Here is a 21,544-nt window from a genome sequence, read left to right as displayed (position 1 = left end):
GAACTTGTTATCCAGAGAAACAGGAATTAAAAATTCATCAGCACAATGAAGTGGCTACTGTTTCATTCAGGAGTACTCAGCAGTGCGCAGTGATAGTTCCTCAGCATTTGAAGTTAGCTGACGATTGAATATCCTGTTCATTACATTCAGTTCAAAATGAAGATCTGTTCTTGTTTCCGAAGTTCGTTGGCCAAGGATAGGAAGATAAAAGCTTCCGGCAAAAATAGGAATCTTTCAGTTGTAGTTGTTTAAATTTAATTCACAAAGAACTGCATACCACACTCCACGATAACTCATTAATTTTTATTATCTGGCCACATAGGTGTTAAAAACACAATGTATAAGAATTACTAGCATTTTAGAATATACCGACTTTTTGTTTTACAATCTACTCTTTGGAAAAAGAAGCTTCTTTTAAAAAATTAAACATAATGCTCAGTTCATCCAGATTTTTGTTACAGTCTTGAGAACTTTGCATTCTCTTCAATGAACTTGTAGCCAGGCCTTCCAGATGTTTCATGTCTCCAGAAGTTTAACTCAGCTCTTTTCCTAACCATGAGGCTGTCCGAGGTCTCAGCAGCCCCTGTGCCTAATGGCCTCCTGACCTCCAGGATGTCTCAGGCCACCGCTTCTGTTCTTGACTGCACAGGACCTTCAGTGGCTGCTTGCTCCTGAAAGCTGTCATTCTGTTTTGATGACATCTTCATGTAACTTCTGCACAACTTAGGTACATGTTCATTGTTTGGGTGAGATGGAGCCTGCAGTTTGGAGTGTAGCATTTTGAAACCACTTTATTATTGTTATTCCTAAGTCCTGCCAAAAACGAAGAAAGTAAAACTCGCTAAAATGTAAGTATCTGTCTGCTGTTTTGGTTTATATTTCTGTTTAGGCGTTCCCTTTCTATTTAGGTTTGTATGCATTTAACTATATAGAAGCATATAGAATCATATTTTGTGTATTTTTTAAAGGGGTCATTTCATAATACAATTTTATTACTAGTTTTTTCTCCACGAAGGAACAAGCTGTGGAAAGACATCAAACTAAACATAAAAGTAAAACTATAAAACTTCTAGAAGAAGACATAAGGGAACATCTTTGTGATTTTTGGATTAAGCAAGATTCCTTAAATGAGACAAAAACATGAACAGCAAAAGAAATTGAATGTCAAATTAAAAAAAAACTTTGCTTTTTAACATAATGCCATTAAGAAAATGAAAATACAAGCCACAGATCAGGAGAAAAATACTTGTAAGTCAAATATTCCGTAAAGGATTTGATTATATGAAGAACATTTACAACTCAATAATGAGAAAATAAACAACTAAGTTAAAAGATGAGCAGGAGATTTGAATAGAACTTCAGGAAATAGGTTATATTAACGGCAAATAAACACATGGGAAATGGGCAGTATCCTTAGTCACTAGGAAAGTGCGAATTTAAACCACAGCGGAATAGTGCTACCCCCTCTTCTAGAATGGCTGTGATGAAAAGATTGACACTGCCAAGTGGTGGTGAGGATGTGGAGAAACTAGAACCCTCATAAACTGCTGGTGGGAATATAAAATTGTACAGTCGCTTTGGGAAAGAGTTTGCAGTTTTGTAAAAAGTTAAACACATGCTTACTTTGTGAACCAGCAATTCCACTTCCAGGTGTCTGTCTCAAGAGAAATAAAAACATGTTCATGCAAAGACGTTTACACAAATGCTCATGAGCTTTATTCCCAATAGACTGATTGAAACAGTCTGAACGCCTATCCCCTGGTGAATGGAGAAACACGAAGCGGTATTTATAATGTCCGTGCCGGGCAATTCAGCAGTCAGAAGCAGACTTCAGACACATGCTGCAAAAAGGATGACCGTCAAAGAGCAGCATGCTGAGAGCAAGAGCCAGACCCTGCATAGTCCATGGCTTAGAAGAACTCTGTGTTGCTTGAGGGATTGTATGAAAGAACCAGCTTTTCCCTCAATATTTTAAAGGGAATTTTTAAAAGGTTGGACAAAGTTCACAGTAAAAGTAGCCCTTAGGTAGTCCAGGAATGTGTGCATGATGAAATAGTCCAACTATTTCACTTTCTTTTGTTTGTAGTTTTTTCCTTGGAAACAAAGACATTATAGATACTCATGATCTTCCCCCTCCCCCCACCATGTGCTCCCTCCCTTTTTTGCTTGTGTTTGTGATTAAGTGTCTTATGAGCAAAGTTGTGAGTTTTATAGTGAAGATCCTTAAGAAAATACCTTGTCATACCTCCAGGCAGTACTTCAAGGTTGCTCATCTTTTAAGTTGTCAGGAAATGTTATCAGCCTCAGGTTTAGGGAGAGAGGAGCCCAGGAGAGGAAGAGCATTGTTGTGCCCCCAGCAGATGGTCCTGACGGTGCTGGCTTATCTCTCCAGCCTGGGATGGAGCACCCCGTGTTGGTGGGGGAGCCTGGCCAGGCGAGTGAGCAGATGATCCCAGGCTGTTGGGCTCATGGGGTGTGGGCATCCAAGTAGGGGCTGGCAAACCCTTTCCTTGAATTTTGAAGGAAAATCAGAAGTTAAATGACGGGCTGATTCTGTATAGAAGGTCGGAAGCATGAGATGTCATCATTATCGTTGAAAGAAACCAGGCATCACTTCTGAGTACAATATTTTGTCTCACTTCCTCATTTACAGACGGAGAAACGGAATCTAGGGAGGTTGGGCTTCCTGAGGCCACATACGTAAACGTAGAATTGCCCCTGACCTGAACGGGGGTGGCCTGGTTTCCCACGGTGCCCCGCCCCTGGCCGCGGCCTTCTTGTTGACTACGTGCATTGCACCTCAGACGCTGTCTAGACGTCCTGTGACTTAGGCTCGCGTTGGTCGGAGCCGTGAGAGGCCTCACTTTCCCAGGCGTGTGGAGATAGTTGAGAGGAAGTCATGTTGTAGTATTTGTTTCTTATAATTCTCCTTTCAAATACTTTTTGAAACAATGTTTTCTTGTTTCACAATTGTTTGGGAGGAAAACCACGGAAGGGAAAGTAGAGTCAAAATTTTATTTCAACATGAACCATAGACATTACCACCCTCCCCTTTTCATCAGTTATTATTGATATGATTTTAAAGTGTCAGCTTACTCTATTTAGCCTTATTTATTGTTCAGTAGTTCTAAATTAAAGTTAAAATTTGAAGTCAGCAGAAATGAGATGGACATCAAAGAATGATGGACCCACAAAAGCGACGCGCATGCGGGAGGCTCCCCACTCTCAGTCCTTCCGTGAACTCCTTTCTGTCCTTAGCCGTTTTCCTGCTTCTCATGATGTCCTTTTCCTTTCCCTTCTTGCCACCCTTCCCGCGCCTGCCCTTGTTAGTTCATCATAAGCCTGCAGGCCAAATCTTGGATCTGTTCCCTTGACACTTTGAGGAAATGCTCAAGTGTCCTGGCGGCCACTGGTAGCCAATAAGGGAACAGGTGGAGCTTTTGAGGATTCCCCATACAGTGACCTTTGAACAAAACGGGTTTGAACTTTGTGGATCCACTTATGCACAGATTCTTTTCAATAAATATAGCACCTGCATTTTCACTTTACAGGTCTTCAGATTGAGTGTGGGGGGTTGTTTGTGTTGAATTAGAGATCACAATATGTGGAATCAAAAGAACTAGGGTTTGAGTCCTGATTCTGCCCAGACTGTTTGAGATTCCTGCCTTTGGGTGAGTCCTTGGTCAGTTCCTTTGTTTTCACAGCAGAGATGGCAGTACGTGGATTTCTGACGGCACAGGGGTCGGTGCCCCTAACCGCTGCATTGTAGAAGGGTCAACTGCAATGCAAAAAATGAAAAGTCACATTAATGTTACTTTCTGACCTTTGACTTTATCTCCTTACTTTCCTACGAGAACTTACAGCTTACAGTTAGACCAATAATTCACGTTTGTAACAACTACCAAAATAATTTCCTCAAAAGACAAAGAATCAAAGAGATGGATGTTTACTGGCTCAAAAAGCACCATCACCTCAAAGATTTGCTGCAGAAAGTTCAGATATTACTGCAAAATGTTTAATATGAATAGTAAATAATATAAACCTGTTTATAAACATACCTGGTATAAAGCCCATATTCTGAAATGGTTGACTAACTTTAAATGTACCAGCAACATAAACAGTCATTATGATTGTAAACTTACCCCTGCTGTGAATTAACCTATAACATACTTGCACAATAATTTAAAATTTGAAACAGTGGAATATTTTGTCATGTGACTGAAAGGTTAACCTACCAGAACAAGTGTTTACCAGCTGAAGTATATATAGGACTTTCCTTTGCAAACTCTGGTAAGTTCCTTTTTGTTTGTAAATTTAAAATCTGTTCTTTAGAAATGAAAAGTCTTGTAGTCATATATGTCCTTTCTGGACTAGATAGATCTGAATACAAAAATGATTGTAAGTTTCTTAAATAATATGTGTTTAAGAAATAGAATATGGAATTTTTTTTAGTATTTTGATCAAATCAGTACTATGAGGGAAAAAAACCCTTCTAGATGGAATTAGAAGTATAAAAAGAAATATAACAAATGAAAGTGAAGTAATGGCTAAAATGTATTAGTTATTGTAGAGTACAGAGAAGGGAAAGAGAAATAGGTATGGACCAGTTGCATCCTTTCAAGGACCAACAGGCAGGTTTCTGAGGGCCTGGAAGATTCCTGTTCATCCAGGTTGGCCCAGGGCACCTGTTGATTGGTGTGTGGGCTTGTGGTCCCTCAGAAGAGTCACACCCCACCCAGCACAGTGGACCAGCTTCTGAACCTTCAGAGCACCCCAGACAGCTTGGAGCTTCCCAGTTATCTGACTTGACTAAATTCTAAGAGATAATTTTATCCTTAGACATCTTTTCACTTAAAAAAAGGTCTCAGTCAATACATGGTTTGTTGAATGCTAGGTCTAGGGTGTCCGTGTGTGCAGAGAAGACTGGGACATGATTCCTGGAAGTAAAACAGAATTATCATGAAACACACAGAGACGCTCTTGATACCTTTTCCTCTACTGTCAGAGTTTAAATAATGCAGCATTATTTCTTTAAGAAGAAGCTTGATTTTATCAGTGAAGTCCTTAATCCATGACCAGGAAAAATAAGGGGAAAATAACCCCCTTTCCTTCTAATTGGCTACAACCTTTGATCCTTCAGATGTATTCTCTCTGACATAATCCAGCATTCGAATGAGAAATGCACAGAAACCAGTTACTTACAGAAGAGGAACATTGATTTTTTTGAGTAGAAGATTTAAGTTTTAAAATAGAATATTAAAATTTTAAACAGCTGAAAAAAATAAAAGCAGTTTTGAATTGCTTGTTTTAAATGATGATTTGCTTACTAAGTGTACTCGTATTTTTGTGTGCTTGTAATCCCACTTTATGTGTAAATATAAGAGGTGACATTTGTTCTTAAAATTATTAAAAAAAAATTCACCTTGTCCCTGGGTTTGGCGTCCTACCTTCATCTCGAAAGGAGCAACTGCTCTTTGTAAGAGCTTGTGTCAGAACTGTGAGCATCTCTAAGGACAAGTCCTTTCAGCACTGACTCAGAAGGCACCGGCTTGGTAGCACACCGCCTTGGTGGCACACCTGCTTGTGCGCATGCTCGGACATGCGCGTGCGCACTGCTGTCATTGAATCATCTCTCAGGCACGCAGGCTGTTTTACAAAGCCTGTTCCAAGTTTAAATGCCAGCCAGGGCCAATTACAAATGCAGAAGTGCCCAAGGAAGGGCTGGAACATGTAGGTAAGAATTGTTGATATTATTGAGGAGAATAGAAAGAGCTAACTTTTAATTCGTGAGAGACTGGGAGAACAAAGCAAATGGTCCCATTCTGACCAGGGTACACAAAGGCTGCTGAGAGTAGGAAGAGGGGATTTGGTGCCCTGTTGCTTTATTTTTTAATTAACACATTGTATTTGAATTTGACTTGGGTCAGAAATTTTGAGAGAGTGATTCCCATGTTTTTTATTTGTGCAGGACTCATACTTGTTCACTTATTTTCTGGCAGTCAGAGAAACCAAATAGGGCAAGCTGTGTTTTCTCCACGCTTAGGTGATGAAAGCAGTGTACAGTTAGTAAGTGACAAAGTTGAGACTAGAAGTCTGTTCTACTGCTGTGAAATCTGTTGCCTCTAGGAAAGGTTTGAGTACCTTGAGGGACACTGAAAGTATGTTCAAGAGATTCAGAACAGGTGAGAGGACCTTCCTCCTCCCAGTGGTTTGTTTTGTGCAAATAACCTTACAAACACTGATACAGATGAGAGTGAGACAAGTCTGCTTTGTACTTATAAATATCAGTAATTTAAACTGGGGCAGAAGGATGCCTGTGAGTGCAATGAAGGGGGAGGAAAATACATCGTTTTCCTCCCTCTCATCCTCCTCCCCACCCCCCTCCTCTCCTTGAAGATAAATATTAACCTGTAATTAACTAGCTGCCAGCAGAGGAGAGCGTACAGTGCTGCGAGCTTGGGCACTTGGCTCTCTCCAGTTGAGTCGTGCTCTTAAGCCATGTTTGTTTTCAAACCTGTTTATATGCTATATCAGCATATAATTTAATTAAAGGTTATCTAAATGTTTAAGACAGGAGTGGGAAAAGAAGACATTTCTGTAAAAGCTAAATTGAACGATTTGGGAAGACTTGATAAAGGCAGTGCATTTAAAATAAACTGTCATATCAAGTGTGGGAGAGACATTGTAAAAAGGGAAAGTTTTGTAAATATCTGTAAGCCTTCTGCCCTTAGATTTTTTTCCAGAGTGCTTCTGTATCCCAGCTCCCTTTAAAGACGGATACCAGAATTGGCATATTAGGGTTTATGCAAGTAAGATGGTGAAGACGTTCCATCCAGGGATTCATACTCAAAGGAAAAGCCTCAGCCCAGGTCCAGAGATGACAGAAAGGGGCCAGGCCCTTAAAGTGAACTTGGCATTGTGTCATATTGAGCAGGAAGAGGAAGGAGACAGAATCTTTAGTGGGTGTCTTTAAAAAAACGGCTTTCTGCTTTAACTGACTTAGTTAAAAATCAACTGACCCAAAGGACTAGTGATCACATTGAGAAAGAGGACTTCCACACAGTCAGGCCCCAGACTCTCACAGTGTGGGTTGTCATCTACAATGTGTTCCTACGAAAGTGGTCAGTTTTCCTTTTCCGTTCAGTCTTACATGTATAGAAAACCAGAGAATGCCTGGGTGGACTGGCCATCACTAAGGCTGACAACAACTTGTTGGTGTTGGGTGTCCTCTTGCTAGCTGGGCAGACCAGTAAGCCTTGGTGTTGGTGATCAGATGAAACTCCAGTCCTTTCAGGAAGGCGATGCCGTGGGTCACCTAGGCAGGGCCACCGGCGGATGCCTCTTCTCATGCCTCACTTCACGACGAGGCTGTTTGTCCAAACCTCATACGTGTTAGGCCACGCTAAAACTGCTGAGCAGATCAGCAGGCATTTTCTTACCTTCTATTTTCTGAAAGCCCGTAGGGTGATCTCAGGGTGATTTGAAAATACAGCTTAACCTGACCAACACACAGTTTTTGGAAAGGTTATGAATAATCTGTTATTTAAGATCTGCATCTACCATAGCTCACTGGAAAGCTTGGCAGAATAATGAAAACCTATTATAATACAAGTCAGAAATCAGTCCTATTGTCACTTTATTTCACCTAATTATTTTTTAATGGAAGACTAAACTGAGTGTTGTATTTCAGTTTGATGATATAGGACCTCCTTGGTTTGTCTGTGACATCAGTTGATGTACGTGTATAGACAAAGATATATTCTGTTTGTTTCTGGCCAAGGTGAAGGATACCCGTTAGGTAATGAAACCCGTGCTATGTTAGATCATTTCATCTCACTCATTGATTTCAAATCAGCAGTATGGTGGAGTTTTTTTTTTCTTTTACATAAAAAAATTAATGTTTTTATATATATATAGTGATTTACACAACTTAGATGAAGAAAGTAAAATAATGAGAAATTTATTTTTGATGAAAATTAATCTTTTATATATTTGGTTTGTACCATATGACATTTTTAAAAGAAGCTAGAATGCTTAGTTCAATAGTAAGAACAGAGGAATGAATTTACGTAAGTAGAACAGCCTAGACTTTCTCACTTCTACATTAAAAAAGGCGATTTGGAGTTTGTCTTCCTACTGGCTTTTATTTGGGATCCCAAATCTTGTTTTTAGCTATTTTAAGTTAAATAAATACTGTAATATACTTACCTGAAAAGCATGCATCTTTTTTATGTGATGCAATTAAGAGAGTGCTGAATTGTAACATTTCTTACTGTCACATTTCCTTTAGGAACTTCTGCGATGGGTTTGTGGTTAATGTCTGCTGCTTGCACACTGTGAATGCATATTGATGGTAATGACGACTTTGATTGTGATCTAGAAGTGTATGGCACTCTATTAATATGCTAGTGAATGTGCTGGTGTTAAAAATGTGCTAGTTTATTTTCTTTTTCCCATTGGCTTACTTTATTCAGACCTGTATTCTTTTCATGTGACTTAGAGAACTTTATTCACCTTCTCTGAACCTTGATGTTTCATCCATAAAATGAAGACTCTACAAAATGACCCCTCAAGTCTGTAGCTCTGATCCAGCGATCTCAGAAAGTGCATGCTCTCATTTGTATGCACGGATCTTTGTGATTTCACCAGTGACATGAGTTACATTCTGCTCCTCTAAAGTGTGTAGAAATTGAGAATCCAAATCACTAGCCTTGTTCTTTCTAAATAGACAACTGGCTTTTGAGACTAGAAGCTAGTGTTAAGAACTGGTCATTGATTTATATTGATTTGATGATCGTTTTACTTACTTACACCTTAATGATTAAGAGCTTGTGTTCTGGAGTCAGCTTTGAACCCATCCCCTCACTACGTATCTGTTCAGTCCTGGGCTTCTGACTTACCGCCTGTGTGCATTAGGAGTGGTAATGGTGTCTCCTTCCTCGTGTTGTCCTGAGGGCTCAGTGAGAGTGTTCGTGCAGAGCTTGGCGCAGAGCAGGAGCTTGGCTGGCTGTTCAGACTGGGATCAGGACTTTCCTCCTTCGCTGTCTCATTCAGCAAGCCTGTAGAAACGCCTTTCCTTCTGCACTCTTGTCAGGGTTCTCTGAACCCGCCCCATGATCTGATTTAACTGTGGAAACTCTTCAGACACTGTTTCCTTTCCTAGAACTGAGGCATGCGCCTGGTGCCCCTGCATTTGCATTCGTGCCGGCCGTAGGGTCACACTTGTCCAGTCATTGTTGTTAGTCTTGCCTGCCCATTTATTTATGTGATCATTTGAGAAGGGATGTTTCAAACAACAAGATGATTTTTATCTTCTTTCTTGTATTCACTTCACCGTTTGTGGACGCTGGGGTTCGTGGCGCAGACCTCAGCTCTTCAGAGAGAACTGAATGGTCGTTGGGATATTATGGTCCCTTTGAAATAACCTCTGATCCTGAATTCTCCTCACGTTACCAACACTGAGTTGTCTTGTTGACGAAGAGGCTTGTTCCCAGTGCGGGCCGTGGGGTAAACTTCAGTGCAGTGGGTGTCAGCCGTACTTCTTGGATTTTAAAGACCCTGTGTATCACATGACATATGGTTCATTGTCTGTAATTCCCTTTGGCCTTGGCTAGTATGGGAGCAGTGGCATGAAATGGCATGTTTACCTTTGAACGTGATTCTGTGATTTGGGGGAAACTACCTGATCGTGTCCTGAACCAGATCAGCGCATTTGTTTTCCCTCTTTTCTTGTCACTGGCCCATTTATCTTGCTTAGTCAAGTCTCTGTAGTAACCTTGTGGTGTAGATGGCAGCCCAAGGCCCTGAGCTGGGCAGGGGGAGCTGGCGTTGGAATCCAGCAGCCTGGCCCTAGAGCTGGGCTCTGACCTGCTCGGCCCCCACCTCAGGACCCTCTGACGCCACCAGAAACCCCCTGTGGGATGAAGAGGTCTTGCGGATGCCTGACTTCACGGAGTGGGCACGGTGGCCTGGCTGTGCGGGCTGAGGGACAGATGTGAGCGTGAGATGCTGGGGGTGCGCCTTGGGCTCTCCAGGGACGTGCGTTTTAAAATGTGTATCTTACACACTCCATTCCTTCCATTTTCGACTGGATGTTTGTTATTAAGATTAGCTAGAGCCAGGATTTAAAAACAAACCAGAACCCCAAATGCTGGCTGCTGTACAGTATGTGATCACTGTACGCCGGCCTCTCAGTGCAGTCTGTCAGTTGTACTGACTCCGTCCTGTCGTGGTTTCCCGGGGAGCTCACAAAGGAACTGAGTCTCTGCATCTGAATCTCTTTCTGGGTTCCTTTTTTACCATTGGCCACAGCACTTCTGGTCACCTCTCCCTCTCCCCCTCTCCGCAGGAGGGGTGAGAGCAGGCGTGTAAGCATCCACCTGTCACACCATCGCCTTCGTTGCCAGCGTCTCTTCCTCCCCTCCCCCTGCCCCAGGTACCCAGTCCTCCCAGGTAGGATTAGGATTCCAGCTCTTTCTCCAGCCAGCCCACCTCCTGTGCAGTTTGCTCTGTCACAGACACACGCTAGTAGTTGAAATCAGATTTCTGCTTACAGGAAAATTGTCTTCTTTCAAAGATGACAAGGTCACACTTGACCTAGTTTAATGAGAAGACGGTAAAGGTAAAACCACAAGTAGCTGTTTCCAACACGGGTCATGTTGCAGAAGTGTGGGCGCCCGTGGCAGCCCTGGCAGCAGTTGGGGTGTGGGGCCCTTTCCACGGGACACACGGGCAGGATGGTGTTTGGTTTCTCATTGAGATCTGTAAATACCTTGTTTTTAATATTACTAATGCTAATAACGTCAGTCTAAGGTTTGGGAAAATGTTAAATGAAATGACATTTTACGAGTTTGAAATCAGACGTTTAAAAGCGTTCAATATCTTTTAGAAACAAGATTGCTTTTTTTAATTGAAGGAATAAAGGTGTTTTTAATCAGCTGATTTTTAACATAACTATAATTTATGTCTCTTCGGGAGGGGGGAAGATTCTTGTGTACCTTCTCCAAACAGGTTGGATTTTAAAATGACTTTTGAAAAATTACTGAAGACTCATCTACGGGAATGTGTTTTCACTTCATCACACTTGGTCACCACCTTCAGTAAGAGGTTAAGTGGAACATAAGCGTAACATTTTAATAAAGGGCACTTGGCATTTTCCTCCTTAGTAGGTTAGATAAGTAAAGATGTAAATATATTTTTTTAAAAAAGCAGAAGAATGGACAGAGGAGTACAGGACGCTCAGGGTGCCAGGGCTCCCAGGCTCCTGCTGTGATCTCCAGCAAGCTCGTGCCCTCTCTGTACCTCATACGGTAATTGACCCACCCTGGAAGGTTGTTGGATTATTCAGTGGAGTTGTCTGAGTGAAAAGGATGATGCCTGGGACAGAGGAGGTGTCTCATGATTGTTAAAGTAATTTTCATTATTTGATTATGAAACCATAATGATGCACGTGGAAGGCTAGTATTAAGCCTCAAAAGAAACACTGTTCCACTGCTGTGACAAGTCATTTAAGTTGAAAAAATTCTTAACCTTTCCAACAATTAGCATCCAAGGATCTGGGCTAACTGACTCTCTGAGAGTCAGCTGCACCACAAAAGTGATGTCCAAATGCAGAAAAGAGAGTACAGTTGACTGTTAAACAACAATTTGAACTGCCTGGGTCCACTTATACATGGATTGTTCTCAGTAGTAAATACTGTACTACGTGATCTGCTTTGGTTGACTCCCTGGACGTGGAACCATGGTTACGGAGGGCCGGCCAAGAGACTTGAGCATCCTTAGAGGGTCCTGGAACCAGTCCCCTGTGGATACAGGGGCTAAGACTGCAGTCTGTAAGGAAAAATAAAATCTCAATCCCCTTTGAAGGGGCAGAAGGGGGAAGGGAGGGCACAGATGCTTGTGGAGAGTGCTCTGGGCAGGGCTCTGCCTCGGATGCTCGCTGCAGTGGGCAATGGTGACTGAGTCACCTGACCTGCCCGTCCCCCTCAGCACGCCTAACCCTTGCAAAATTGAGTTGCAGGCACATCAAGATTGCACAGTGGCAGAGCCAGGACTTGGTTGCCTGGATCCCATGCTGGCCTCCTGCATTGAACAGAGCTCTGATTGCTGGTGAAATGTGGGAAATGGTCATTGCAAAGGCTGATGAACTTTTCAAGCTAAATAAATCCCTAGAAAGAGGACCAGAGCAATTGGGGTTGGATCCTTGTGCGATCAGCAGTCCTTGGGACTTGGAAAGCCTGTCACTGCAGTGGGGTAGCTGCCTCACCAGGGAGGCTGTTGCTTGGCGCTTCAGTGTTGACAAGGTCTAAAAGGAAGTGCCTCAGTTTGCGGTGCCGCCAGAGGCGAAGGGACTTGGGCCACGAGGGAGGCAGGTGGCCCAGAGGTGGTAGAAATGTGTCCTGGCCAGTGTGGTGACATGACATTGGTGAATGTTTCAAGTGGGAAAGTACAGCTAGGATTTTAGCAGAGCCAGTGACAGGCGAAAACTGCGTTTAGGGCCAGGTGCTTTGTGTGGGTATGTGGGATGGGGAAGGATGGAGAGGTTTTTCTTTTTGTTTCCTATAATTCTTGTGGGGGGTTGCTCTGCATGAAGCTGACCAGGCACCTCCCCCACCCCCCACTGTGGGGTAGGAATGCTCCTTCTAGAGCCCTGTGTGGTCTCTGCAGAAGGTGCTTTGTTATTCAGAAAACTCAGCCGGGGGTCTTTATCCCCGTTTCAGCACTAAAGAGAGATCTGCTAGGTCCCTGGCTTGCAGGCCGGCCACCTTGGGGACGCAGACCCCTTGTGTGTGGCTGTTCCCGTCAGAGCTTGTGGCTGTTCTGGGCTGTGGTCTTAGCAGACCTTCCGGGTTCGGAGAGTCTCAATTTTGGCAGGTCTCCTCGAGGGCCTTCCTGTGTGACGCTGAGCTGCCCCTGTGAGCTCTGAGGTCCTTCCGAGAGTGCCCGCGATGTGGGCCACGCCTCCTCGTCTTAGGGTGATGACCACCTGCATCCGCACCACGTGGAGGGCCTGGAAAGTGCAGCACCTGGAGCCCTGCCAGGTGCCGCCCGGAGTCTTTGGGATAGGGCTCAGGACCCTGCATTAGGCCAGGATCTCCACGTGAGAACCAGACCAACACTGAAGATCCGTTTCTGGAGGAAATAAAACAGATCAGTGTTTTTCAATCAGTAGGTTGTTACCGGCATTAAAAACAAATAAAAGTTAGAATGAAATGGTGCAGAAAATGTCAGAGTTCACTGCACATACCGCGGGCCATTTTGTAAGGCCGTGAAGTCAGTACGTATGACTTAACGTGTGTTCTTATTTGGTTGTGTTGTAAACTGGATTTCTTACTGTGGGTTGAGGTCAATAAAGTTTGAAAGCCAGTAAAACAGATGATGTCTTTGTGTTCCTTCTCAGCACAAAGTCCTTTTATATTGTTTGTAGTCTAGCCTGTGCCCCAGCCAGTAAATCATCTGCTTTGTGATGAACATCAAAAATACAAGATACTAGAGAGCTATTAACCTGTCCTTGCCGTGGGTCTCACTCTTAGGCATACAACTGGATTTCTCAGGGAACCGAGTGAAACGCAGCCCCCACTCCAGGCCTTCTGTCTCAGAATCCATGAGGTGGGCAGAGGGTCCTGCATTTTACTGCATTTTAACAAGTGTCCTGTATGATTCCCAGGCAGGGACTTGTGGGCACCTTTGGGAAACAGGACCTGCCTGTGGGAGCACTTCACCTGTTATGGTTTGAACCTGGCAACAGTTCTGTGTGGTGACCCTTCCCCTCCGTTTACAAATGAGGACCCTGCAGCCCACATTGATTCGATTTGGTCACTTCTTGGTGTCTCACGGATGCGAAAGGCAGGGCCTGGTCTCCTTTGTAGGTTAGCCCTCCCTTCTGGGTGGGAATCAGGTGGCACGAGATGGGAAAGGAACATTCCTGATTGAGGGAACTGCCCTCCTGGGAAAAAAATAGGATTGTTTAAAAATAACAGTTGTAGAGAGGCTGGGCATGAAGCGTTTTGTCTTGGAAGCAGGTGTTGTTAGTGCTGCCTCTGGGGCGGCCTTTTAGACCCGTGCCCTCCTGAGCAGAGCCAGAGATCAGGGAGGTGGAGCGCGGATGGTGGCTGGCTCGACAGTCTTGCCCTGGCTGTGCTCCCCGCAGGAGACTTGCAGCCTAGCTCTGCCTCCAGCTTTGGGATCAAGGCGATGGCTCTCCTCTGCAGAATAAGAGGGTTACATGGCAGCATCTAGCCCTGGGAGCGCTTCCAGCTTCACATCCTGTGACTTTATCTTTTGAAAAAGTAGTATTTCCTTCCTTTTCCTTGAACGAGATACTGCATGGCTAACAAAATGTATGCAGATGTTTTGATCCCCCCACCCCTCCCTGGGAGAATGCTGTCAACAGATCCATGTACTGGGTGCTTGCAGCTCCGTTCAGGCTGTTGGATGCACACGTCTCGGGCTGCCCGTCCCCAGCGCTGCTCCTTTCCAGCAGGAGAGGGGTGTCAGTTGCATGACAGCGTTTCCTCAGTCTCCCACCTTCAGGCAGAGACTCGGGAAGTAGGTGGTGGAGCCACTGGGCTGGCTGACCCTGAGACTGCACAGCTTCAAGTTAATCTCTTTAAAGAAAGGAAGAATGATTTTCTTTCAAAATTAGGCAGCTCCTCGGAGCTGACAGCATGTAGGCAGGAAGTTATATCCAGTGGGATTCGTGAGAACAGGAGGAAATGGTCATGTTTCCGGGAAGCTGGGCTGGTGCTGGGTAGCTGTGCATTCTGTGGCCCTAGAAAGATACTCTATTTTTAATTTGAAGGTTGAAACTCTCTCTCCTTGTCTGTCTTGGACACATGCACTTCCTCCTTTTTTGGAAATGTGCGACCTCTTATGCTCAAATTCCCATATAATTTTGGTCTTAATCTAAATTGGATTATAGCGATACACAGCCTCTTAAAATACTATTTTATGAGCATTCAGTGCTTAATACACCCAACCCTTGACGTGGATCCACGGCGGGTTAAGTTTGCTGCTCCTGCTGCATGATGTCCTGGAGAGCAGTACCTGGGTAGAGGCACCCACATTTGGCCTAAGAGCAGTATTTAGAGGTCAGTGTCTCTCAGGCTGACGTTGCTGCCATGTTTCTTTGATATTCGAGTAAATCATGTCTTTGTTTTGAGAATTGACATGTTTAATCTTAATATGTTTGTCAGTTTTCCATTTCTTGATGTTTGTTGGGAAGGAGAAATTTATTGTTATTATTACATTTTGATTCCCAGAAAGTATGTGAAGTCAAAACCCTATGTCTTGTTCAGGTTAACCATATATATATAAGTTGTTTGTTTTAAGCAGAAATTTTAGTGTTTGTCTTTTTAAATAATTTTTTAAATTGGAGCAGACTGATCAGTTACGCTACTTTACAGCATTAGGTTTCTCCTGGAGTAACTGGAAATATAGCTGAGTTAACCTGTGGTCTTTTGGGGAAGACAGAATAAAGTGGAGAGTATGCTAAAAGTTACACTGAGGACAATTTAGTCTATAATGTTAGCATCATCTGAAGCATTTTGACTTTATACAATTTTTAAAGGATAGAGAATCAGGATGGAAGGATGGCTGGCTGCTTGCTCTCATGGATGAATTATAAGTTGCTAGCCAGCAATACAAAACAAATAATAATAAAAAATGAGTTTTATAGAAAAAGAGTGGAAAGACTCAATATATTTCAGCTGACAAAAATGATTATTTTTGAGTTGTTTTCTGGAGGCTTGGCACTAAATGGGTATCGGCCTAGAAGTAGGAATGATAGGTTTGGAAGAAGAATAAAGAACTGAGAAATAAGAATTACCACCCATTTTTAAGTGAAAGAAAGACGACATAGACTCCCACAGTGTTAAACCACGTATGTAGATTTAAGTCAGGTAACGTTATGTTAAATACGTATGTATTTCAGATAAAATACGGAAAAATTAAAGGCTGTTCGTCTTTGGGTGTTTAAATTCTTTGTGCCTCAGCTTCCTCACTTCTGAAAATGAAAGGGCTTGTCCCGTATCATTGTACACGTAACGTAGAACTCCTAGCCTGAGCAGTTCTCATGATTGTTGACAACCTGAAGGAAATTACGTGGTTCTGTGGGACAGGACCTCACAGGTTACCTAAAACCTCGAGTTTCCTTAAGTTTTACTTGAGTTATAGAGAATCATTGTGGAGTTGTTGGCTGTAACACGCTGAACAAAAACACTAACTGGCTGTTTTATGAATGGAGGTGAGGTGGGCGGGGCAGATGGGGGAGGACCTGTGGCACAGTTCTCTGAGAAAAGAGGAAAATGCAAATGGAATTCAGACCCTTGGAACCCAAGACTGAGTTAGGTGCTTGCATCAGTTTCTGTTGCCTCTTACTGAGTTACTGCAAAGACAGCACTTGCAAAAAAACACAGTCACTACTCACACTTCTGTGGGTGGGTGTCTGGGCACAGCAGAACCAGGTGCTCTGCCCAGGGCCCCCTGGGCTGAGGTCTCCTCTGAAGCAGGGGTCCTCTTCCAGGCGCATTCAGGCTGTGGGCAGGATTCAAGTCTGTGGTCGTAGGACTGACAACCCCGGCTTCCTCGTCTCCTAGAGGCCACTCTCAGTCAGGGCCACGTGGCCCGCTGCACCAGTTTGCTGTGTCTGGGTCAGTGGACTCTCATCCTCTCTGACGCTGTGCCTTTTCTAAAGGCCCCCCGATTGGTCAGGCCCATCCAAGCTAATCTCCCTTTGGATCAACCAAAAGCAGTTCCTTTGTAACCTAATCACAAGAGTGATCCGCTGTCTTATTCGCTGGTCCTACCTCCACTCCAGGGAAGCGGATTGTCCTAGGGACACAATGGGGGTGGGGGTCATGGGGCATCTTCGAGTTCTGCCCACCACAGTGCTCAATGAATAATGACTGAACTAATGAATGGAAGGAAGGAGAGAAAGATAAAAAGACAGAGAGGGAAAATAGTCAACTTTGATTTCCCCCTTTCTCAGAGTCAGAGCTCTGTGACTGAATGGGAGGGGTGGGGTCAGAGGGAGGGTGAGGCAGCTGGGTAAGGCCAGGGACAAACACCTGGCAGACATGAGAGGCCCACGGGAGGGATGAGGCGGGGCCTCGGGCGGCCCTGCACATGGCACGTGACCCCGCCCGTGGGCAGGTCTTTGCTGCACCTGCAGGGGAAGTTCAGTCCCTCAACTCTGTCAAGTCCCTTGATGACGGTGAGGATGTCCTCTGACCAGTGTCACCAGGCTAGGGGAAGGGAACCTTCCGTCCTTTCTCCTGGAAGGTGCCAGCCAGCATGCTAGTACACTTGTGTTTTAAGGAGGCCCTGTGAAGGTGGAAAGCTCGGCTGGTGCCAGCCTGCAGCGTCCTGGCCATGAGAGGACACGCTGACTGGCTGGGGGATGAGCTTTTACTTACGAAGCCTGAAGTGAGTAAACCAGGCATTGCAACATTATTTTTGAGGCTGAGCATATCCAGGGTCTACAGAAGTTGTTTTCTTTTGCACAGTATTGTTTTATTCCCAATTATGTATTTATAAGAGGCTGTGTCTGTAACATGTGGGATTTCTAATAACCATGAACATTAAATTTAGCATTGTTCCTGCAGCGAATGAAACGTGAGGTCTTCCTTGAAATAACTGACCTGTTCTGTTGGTTGTCTGGGTCATCTCTTGTTGGGACAGGCCGACTCTCCCAGTGGGCACACCAGGGGCAGTGTTGCCAGACCTCCCCCGGGGAGAGCACAGCTGAAGGGCTGGCTGGGAGGTGGGGAGGGTCCGGAGCTCTCCTCCCTTGCCTTCACATCCCCAGTGCTTGAGGTGGGAGTCAAGGGTGTAGTGCAGGGGAAGTGTCTTCAGAACGGGGAAACTTTCCTAAAACAGGCTCCTGTGATGCCACGAGTTGAGGCATGAGGCAGCTTCGGGGGAAACAGGCAGAAGGAGGAAATACTGTGTCATTTAAAGCACTGCGTGTTCAGGCCAGCTTTGTTTTGTTCACACCCCTCAGTCCTTGAGGAATTTCAGGCCTTCTGGTCATTCCCCTCAGAAAACCTTCAGGAAGTGCATTGATGTCTAAAAGGGGAGGGAACTGACTCTGCGATGGCCGCTTGGAAAGTTAAAAGGGGAGTGTTTCCTATAAATCACGAGGAGAAAGTCTAGAAACAACACCTTGTTGACCTGAGAAAGGACGGGCGTCCTTGGTGCCTGTGACGTGGAGTCCTCGCCTGGGTCGTTGTTCCCTCGGGAACCTCGATGCCGGCCCCATCTTCTCGCTTGTGGGTTTGAGTGTAGATTTTTTCTTCTAAGTGGCATGCTCCGGCTTTTGTATTTAATGCAGTCAATTAGGAAGGATGTTCCTGTGTCTCAGTGTTCTCAGGACTGTGTTCCTCTAAGCTCTGTAGGAAATGGCCAGTGAGAGACAACACCCTCTGAGGGACTTGGTTGGAGGAGAAGACCTGTGTGTAAGAGACGCTAGAGCGTGGTTTCCACCTTGTACGGAATATGATGAAATCGGATCGGGAGGACTTAAGTTGTATAATAATGATTCTCGCACCTGAATTGTTTAGTTTAGATATTAAATTTAGGGAAAACCTTTATCTTTGTTCTTCAGCCTTAAGTGAGAAGTTATGGTGTAATAATAAAGTTAGTTTTTTGATGTGATGGGAAAGTCTCTTAAGAGTAAAATTAGAATCCAGTTTTGCTAATGTTACATTTGTTACATTTGAAACTCATTGCATACAACTCATATTAATATCTAGCAAAATATTCCGTGATAGAGGCCCCTAAGAGTTGGTATCTGAGCTCGCCTGGAGGTCAGAGGGAGGGCGAGGGTCTGTGTGAGGGGAGGCTAGTGAGAGCTGGGCCCTGTCTAGGTTTCTGATGGCCCATTTCTGAATGGAGGAAACCCCACACCTCACCTCCACCCCTAATAAAAAAGAAGGAGGAGAAAAAGGTTGGTTTTCATTATTACTTGGTTAGGTTTGGGAGGAAATTGTGTCTGTTTTAATGTAAGTTTCTGCACCTAGAGTTTTAACTCTGCTGTGTTGTGTGTGGATCTGTCAGGGGCAGGTCCCCCCTAGACAGCTGTGACCATTGTCAGAGACTTTGTTTCCCGTTCAGTCTTCCCAGGGTCCACACTGCGTTGGTGCACAGAATCTATTTTTGAAGTGGACAGATGATCTTCTGAGCCATGAATGTGTGAGCCTGTGATTGGCAGCCTGTGTACTGGGATCGGACGACAAATGGCCTGGGAATGTTGGGGAGAGGACACGTAGTGTAGCAGCAGCCGCGCACAGCCTCACATCCCTGGGCTCAGAGGCTGGAGACGACTGGAAAAACCTCACCGTACGCGGTCTCGTTTCTCGCAGTCATGTGAGCTTTGCGGAGGTGGCATGTGGATTTAACTGCAGGTAATTTACATGGGCGCAAATCCCATCAGTTTGAATAAGCTCTTTAGAATGAAATTGATACCTGCCTTATCACCGCTTGTACTTACAGAACTGTTTTGACTTTGGAGGAATTTACTTGTTAGAACCGTTTTCTCTCCCGTGAGTGTTGTTTGGATATATCAAATTATAATTGGTGGGGTCAAGCCATTCTAATTGTAGGCTGTGACAAACCAAAGTCTGGACAGGAAATTTTACATGTATACTTATGAAATCAAAGGGACTAAAGTTAAGATGTATTTAATAAGGAAGTTCAAACCATCCTGCTTACCTGAGACGTCGCCTATGATGTCTAAATTTATAATATCAATTATGATACATAGACTTTATATATTTAAAATAGACTTAAGATAAAAATAAAACATAGAAGTGTATGTTTGATCTAGAACAAGAGTGGGTACTGTTTTTGTGAGTGCCAGATAGTGAGTATTCTAGGCTTTGTGGACGCATTGGTCTCTGTCCCTGCGACTCAGACCACAGTTGCAGCTGAGAATCAGTATTTGGGGAGAACGGACTTGTCCCCTGGGTCCCTGTTTGCTGGTCCCTTCCTACAATGTTGTCTTAAGACTTGGGAGAAGAGGTGGAGCGGGCAGCTTCTAGCACCTGTCCCAGGAGTTTCCTTTAGATGTGCCGTGATGTAATTTTCACCGCCCTGGACCAGTCCAGGTAATCATGCCCCACTTTAATGGGTTTCCCTGTACCTTTAGGAAGACAGTGTTCAAGGCTGGATCTCGGTGACTCTTTCTTTACAGCAGTGCATGGTTCCTGACTCCTGCAGACCCACCTTCCCTGTTTATATAACATACTGTGAAATGCTTCCTGTACGATTCTGAAATGTAATTAATGCGTAATTTAAAAATCAAAACAATGCTTTAAGTAACAAAAAAGAAATGAAATAAATGCAACTTGTAAACATTCATTTAAGTATGTGGATGCCCAGATAATAACTATACACTAGAACAGTGGTAATGGAAATGCTGGTCCGAGGGGACAGCGTGTGTCTGTAAATCCTCTGGCAGCTTCCTTCATTGAGTCTTGCTGTGGAAAAACAGTCTGCACAAACTCTATTTAAATGCAGGAAGGTGCTAATGAACTTGTGGACTTGCCACTGGTCTTCAGATGACATTGTGGTAAGCCCTGCTCTAGAATATGTGACTATGTTTCCACCTGTTTGCACCCATGTATAGAATCTCCATGAGCAAAAGGTCCACGGAGGCCACTTGTTCCTCATGTGTTGTGCTGGTGACTCCGAGACCTTGAGTCATGTTGCTGCTGGTGACATAATTTCTCAGGTGAGCAGCTCTTGGTACATTTCCAAACCAAAATAGAGATTTCCCCCATTTACAGGTTGTTCTCCAGAAAAATATAGTGTATAGAAACGTGGCCCCAAAATTGTTTCTGCATGAAATAGAGTTAGGTTGTAAACCCAGGATTTTCACTTCCTTGAGTATCTGGCAAGACACTGGAAAGTCAAGCAAGATGCTTAGTGACAGGTGTGTGTGTGCAGGTGTGTGTGTGTGCATGTTGGCAGGGGCTGTCCGATGCAGTGGTGTCCAGCATTCCTGGCTTTCATCCTCTAAGTGCTAGTAGTGTCTCCTCCTGCCCCGCCCCCCCCATCCTTGTGACAGCTACAAACGCCCGCACAGATTCCCAAATGTAGATGAATGAAGGAATGTGGAGGTGAGGATCGGGGAGCATGTTCGTCACAGGGGTGGGTGTCAGTAATGGGTGCTGTGCTGTGCTCAGGTGCAGGTGGGCTGCGGAGGGAGCAGTTAACCCTCTGCCTGAGCTTCCTTGAGCCTCTTCTCCCCCTTCTCATGTGCTCCTTCTCTGCCTTTCCTTTCCGCCCCCAGTTTTGCCCTGTTCTGCCTGGTCCTTTCTCTTTTCTGTCATTCTCTAGGGTAAACTTCCTTGTCTTGATGTTCTAACGTACCAGCTAGTCTTACCATTTGCAAGGTATGTTGGAAACACTTTATTACGGATAGTAATCAAAGCACCGACATTTGCAACGCACTTTTCCCAATATCACTCGCTTCCCTATTGATTTTAGATTTGGGGCTGGAGAGAAAGCGGCGGAGCGCAGGCTCCTTCCTGTTATGATGCTC

General features: G+C 44.3%; 1 protein-coding gene across 2 annotated transcripts in view; it reads left to right on the top strand.

The window, feature by feature from the left end:
* The window catches only part of TRIO (trio Rho guanine nucleotide exchange factor), a 330,020-nt gene that overhangs the window by 53,320 nt on the left and 255,156 nt on the right, over positions 1-21,544 (top strand). The window lies entirely within an intron of this gene.

The sequence above is a fragment of the Vicugna pacos genome, chromosome 3 (genome assembly GCF_048564905.1).
Source record: "Vicugna pacos chromosome 3, VicPac4, whole genome shotgun sequence".
Lineage (NCBI taxonomy): Eukaryota > Metazoa > Chordata > Mammalia > Artiodactyla > Camelidae > Vicugna > Vicugna pacos.
The sequence above is the reverse complement of the archived record's forward strand: the minus strand, read 5'-3'. Positions and strand labels throughout refer to the sequence as shown.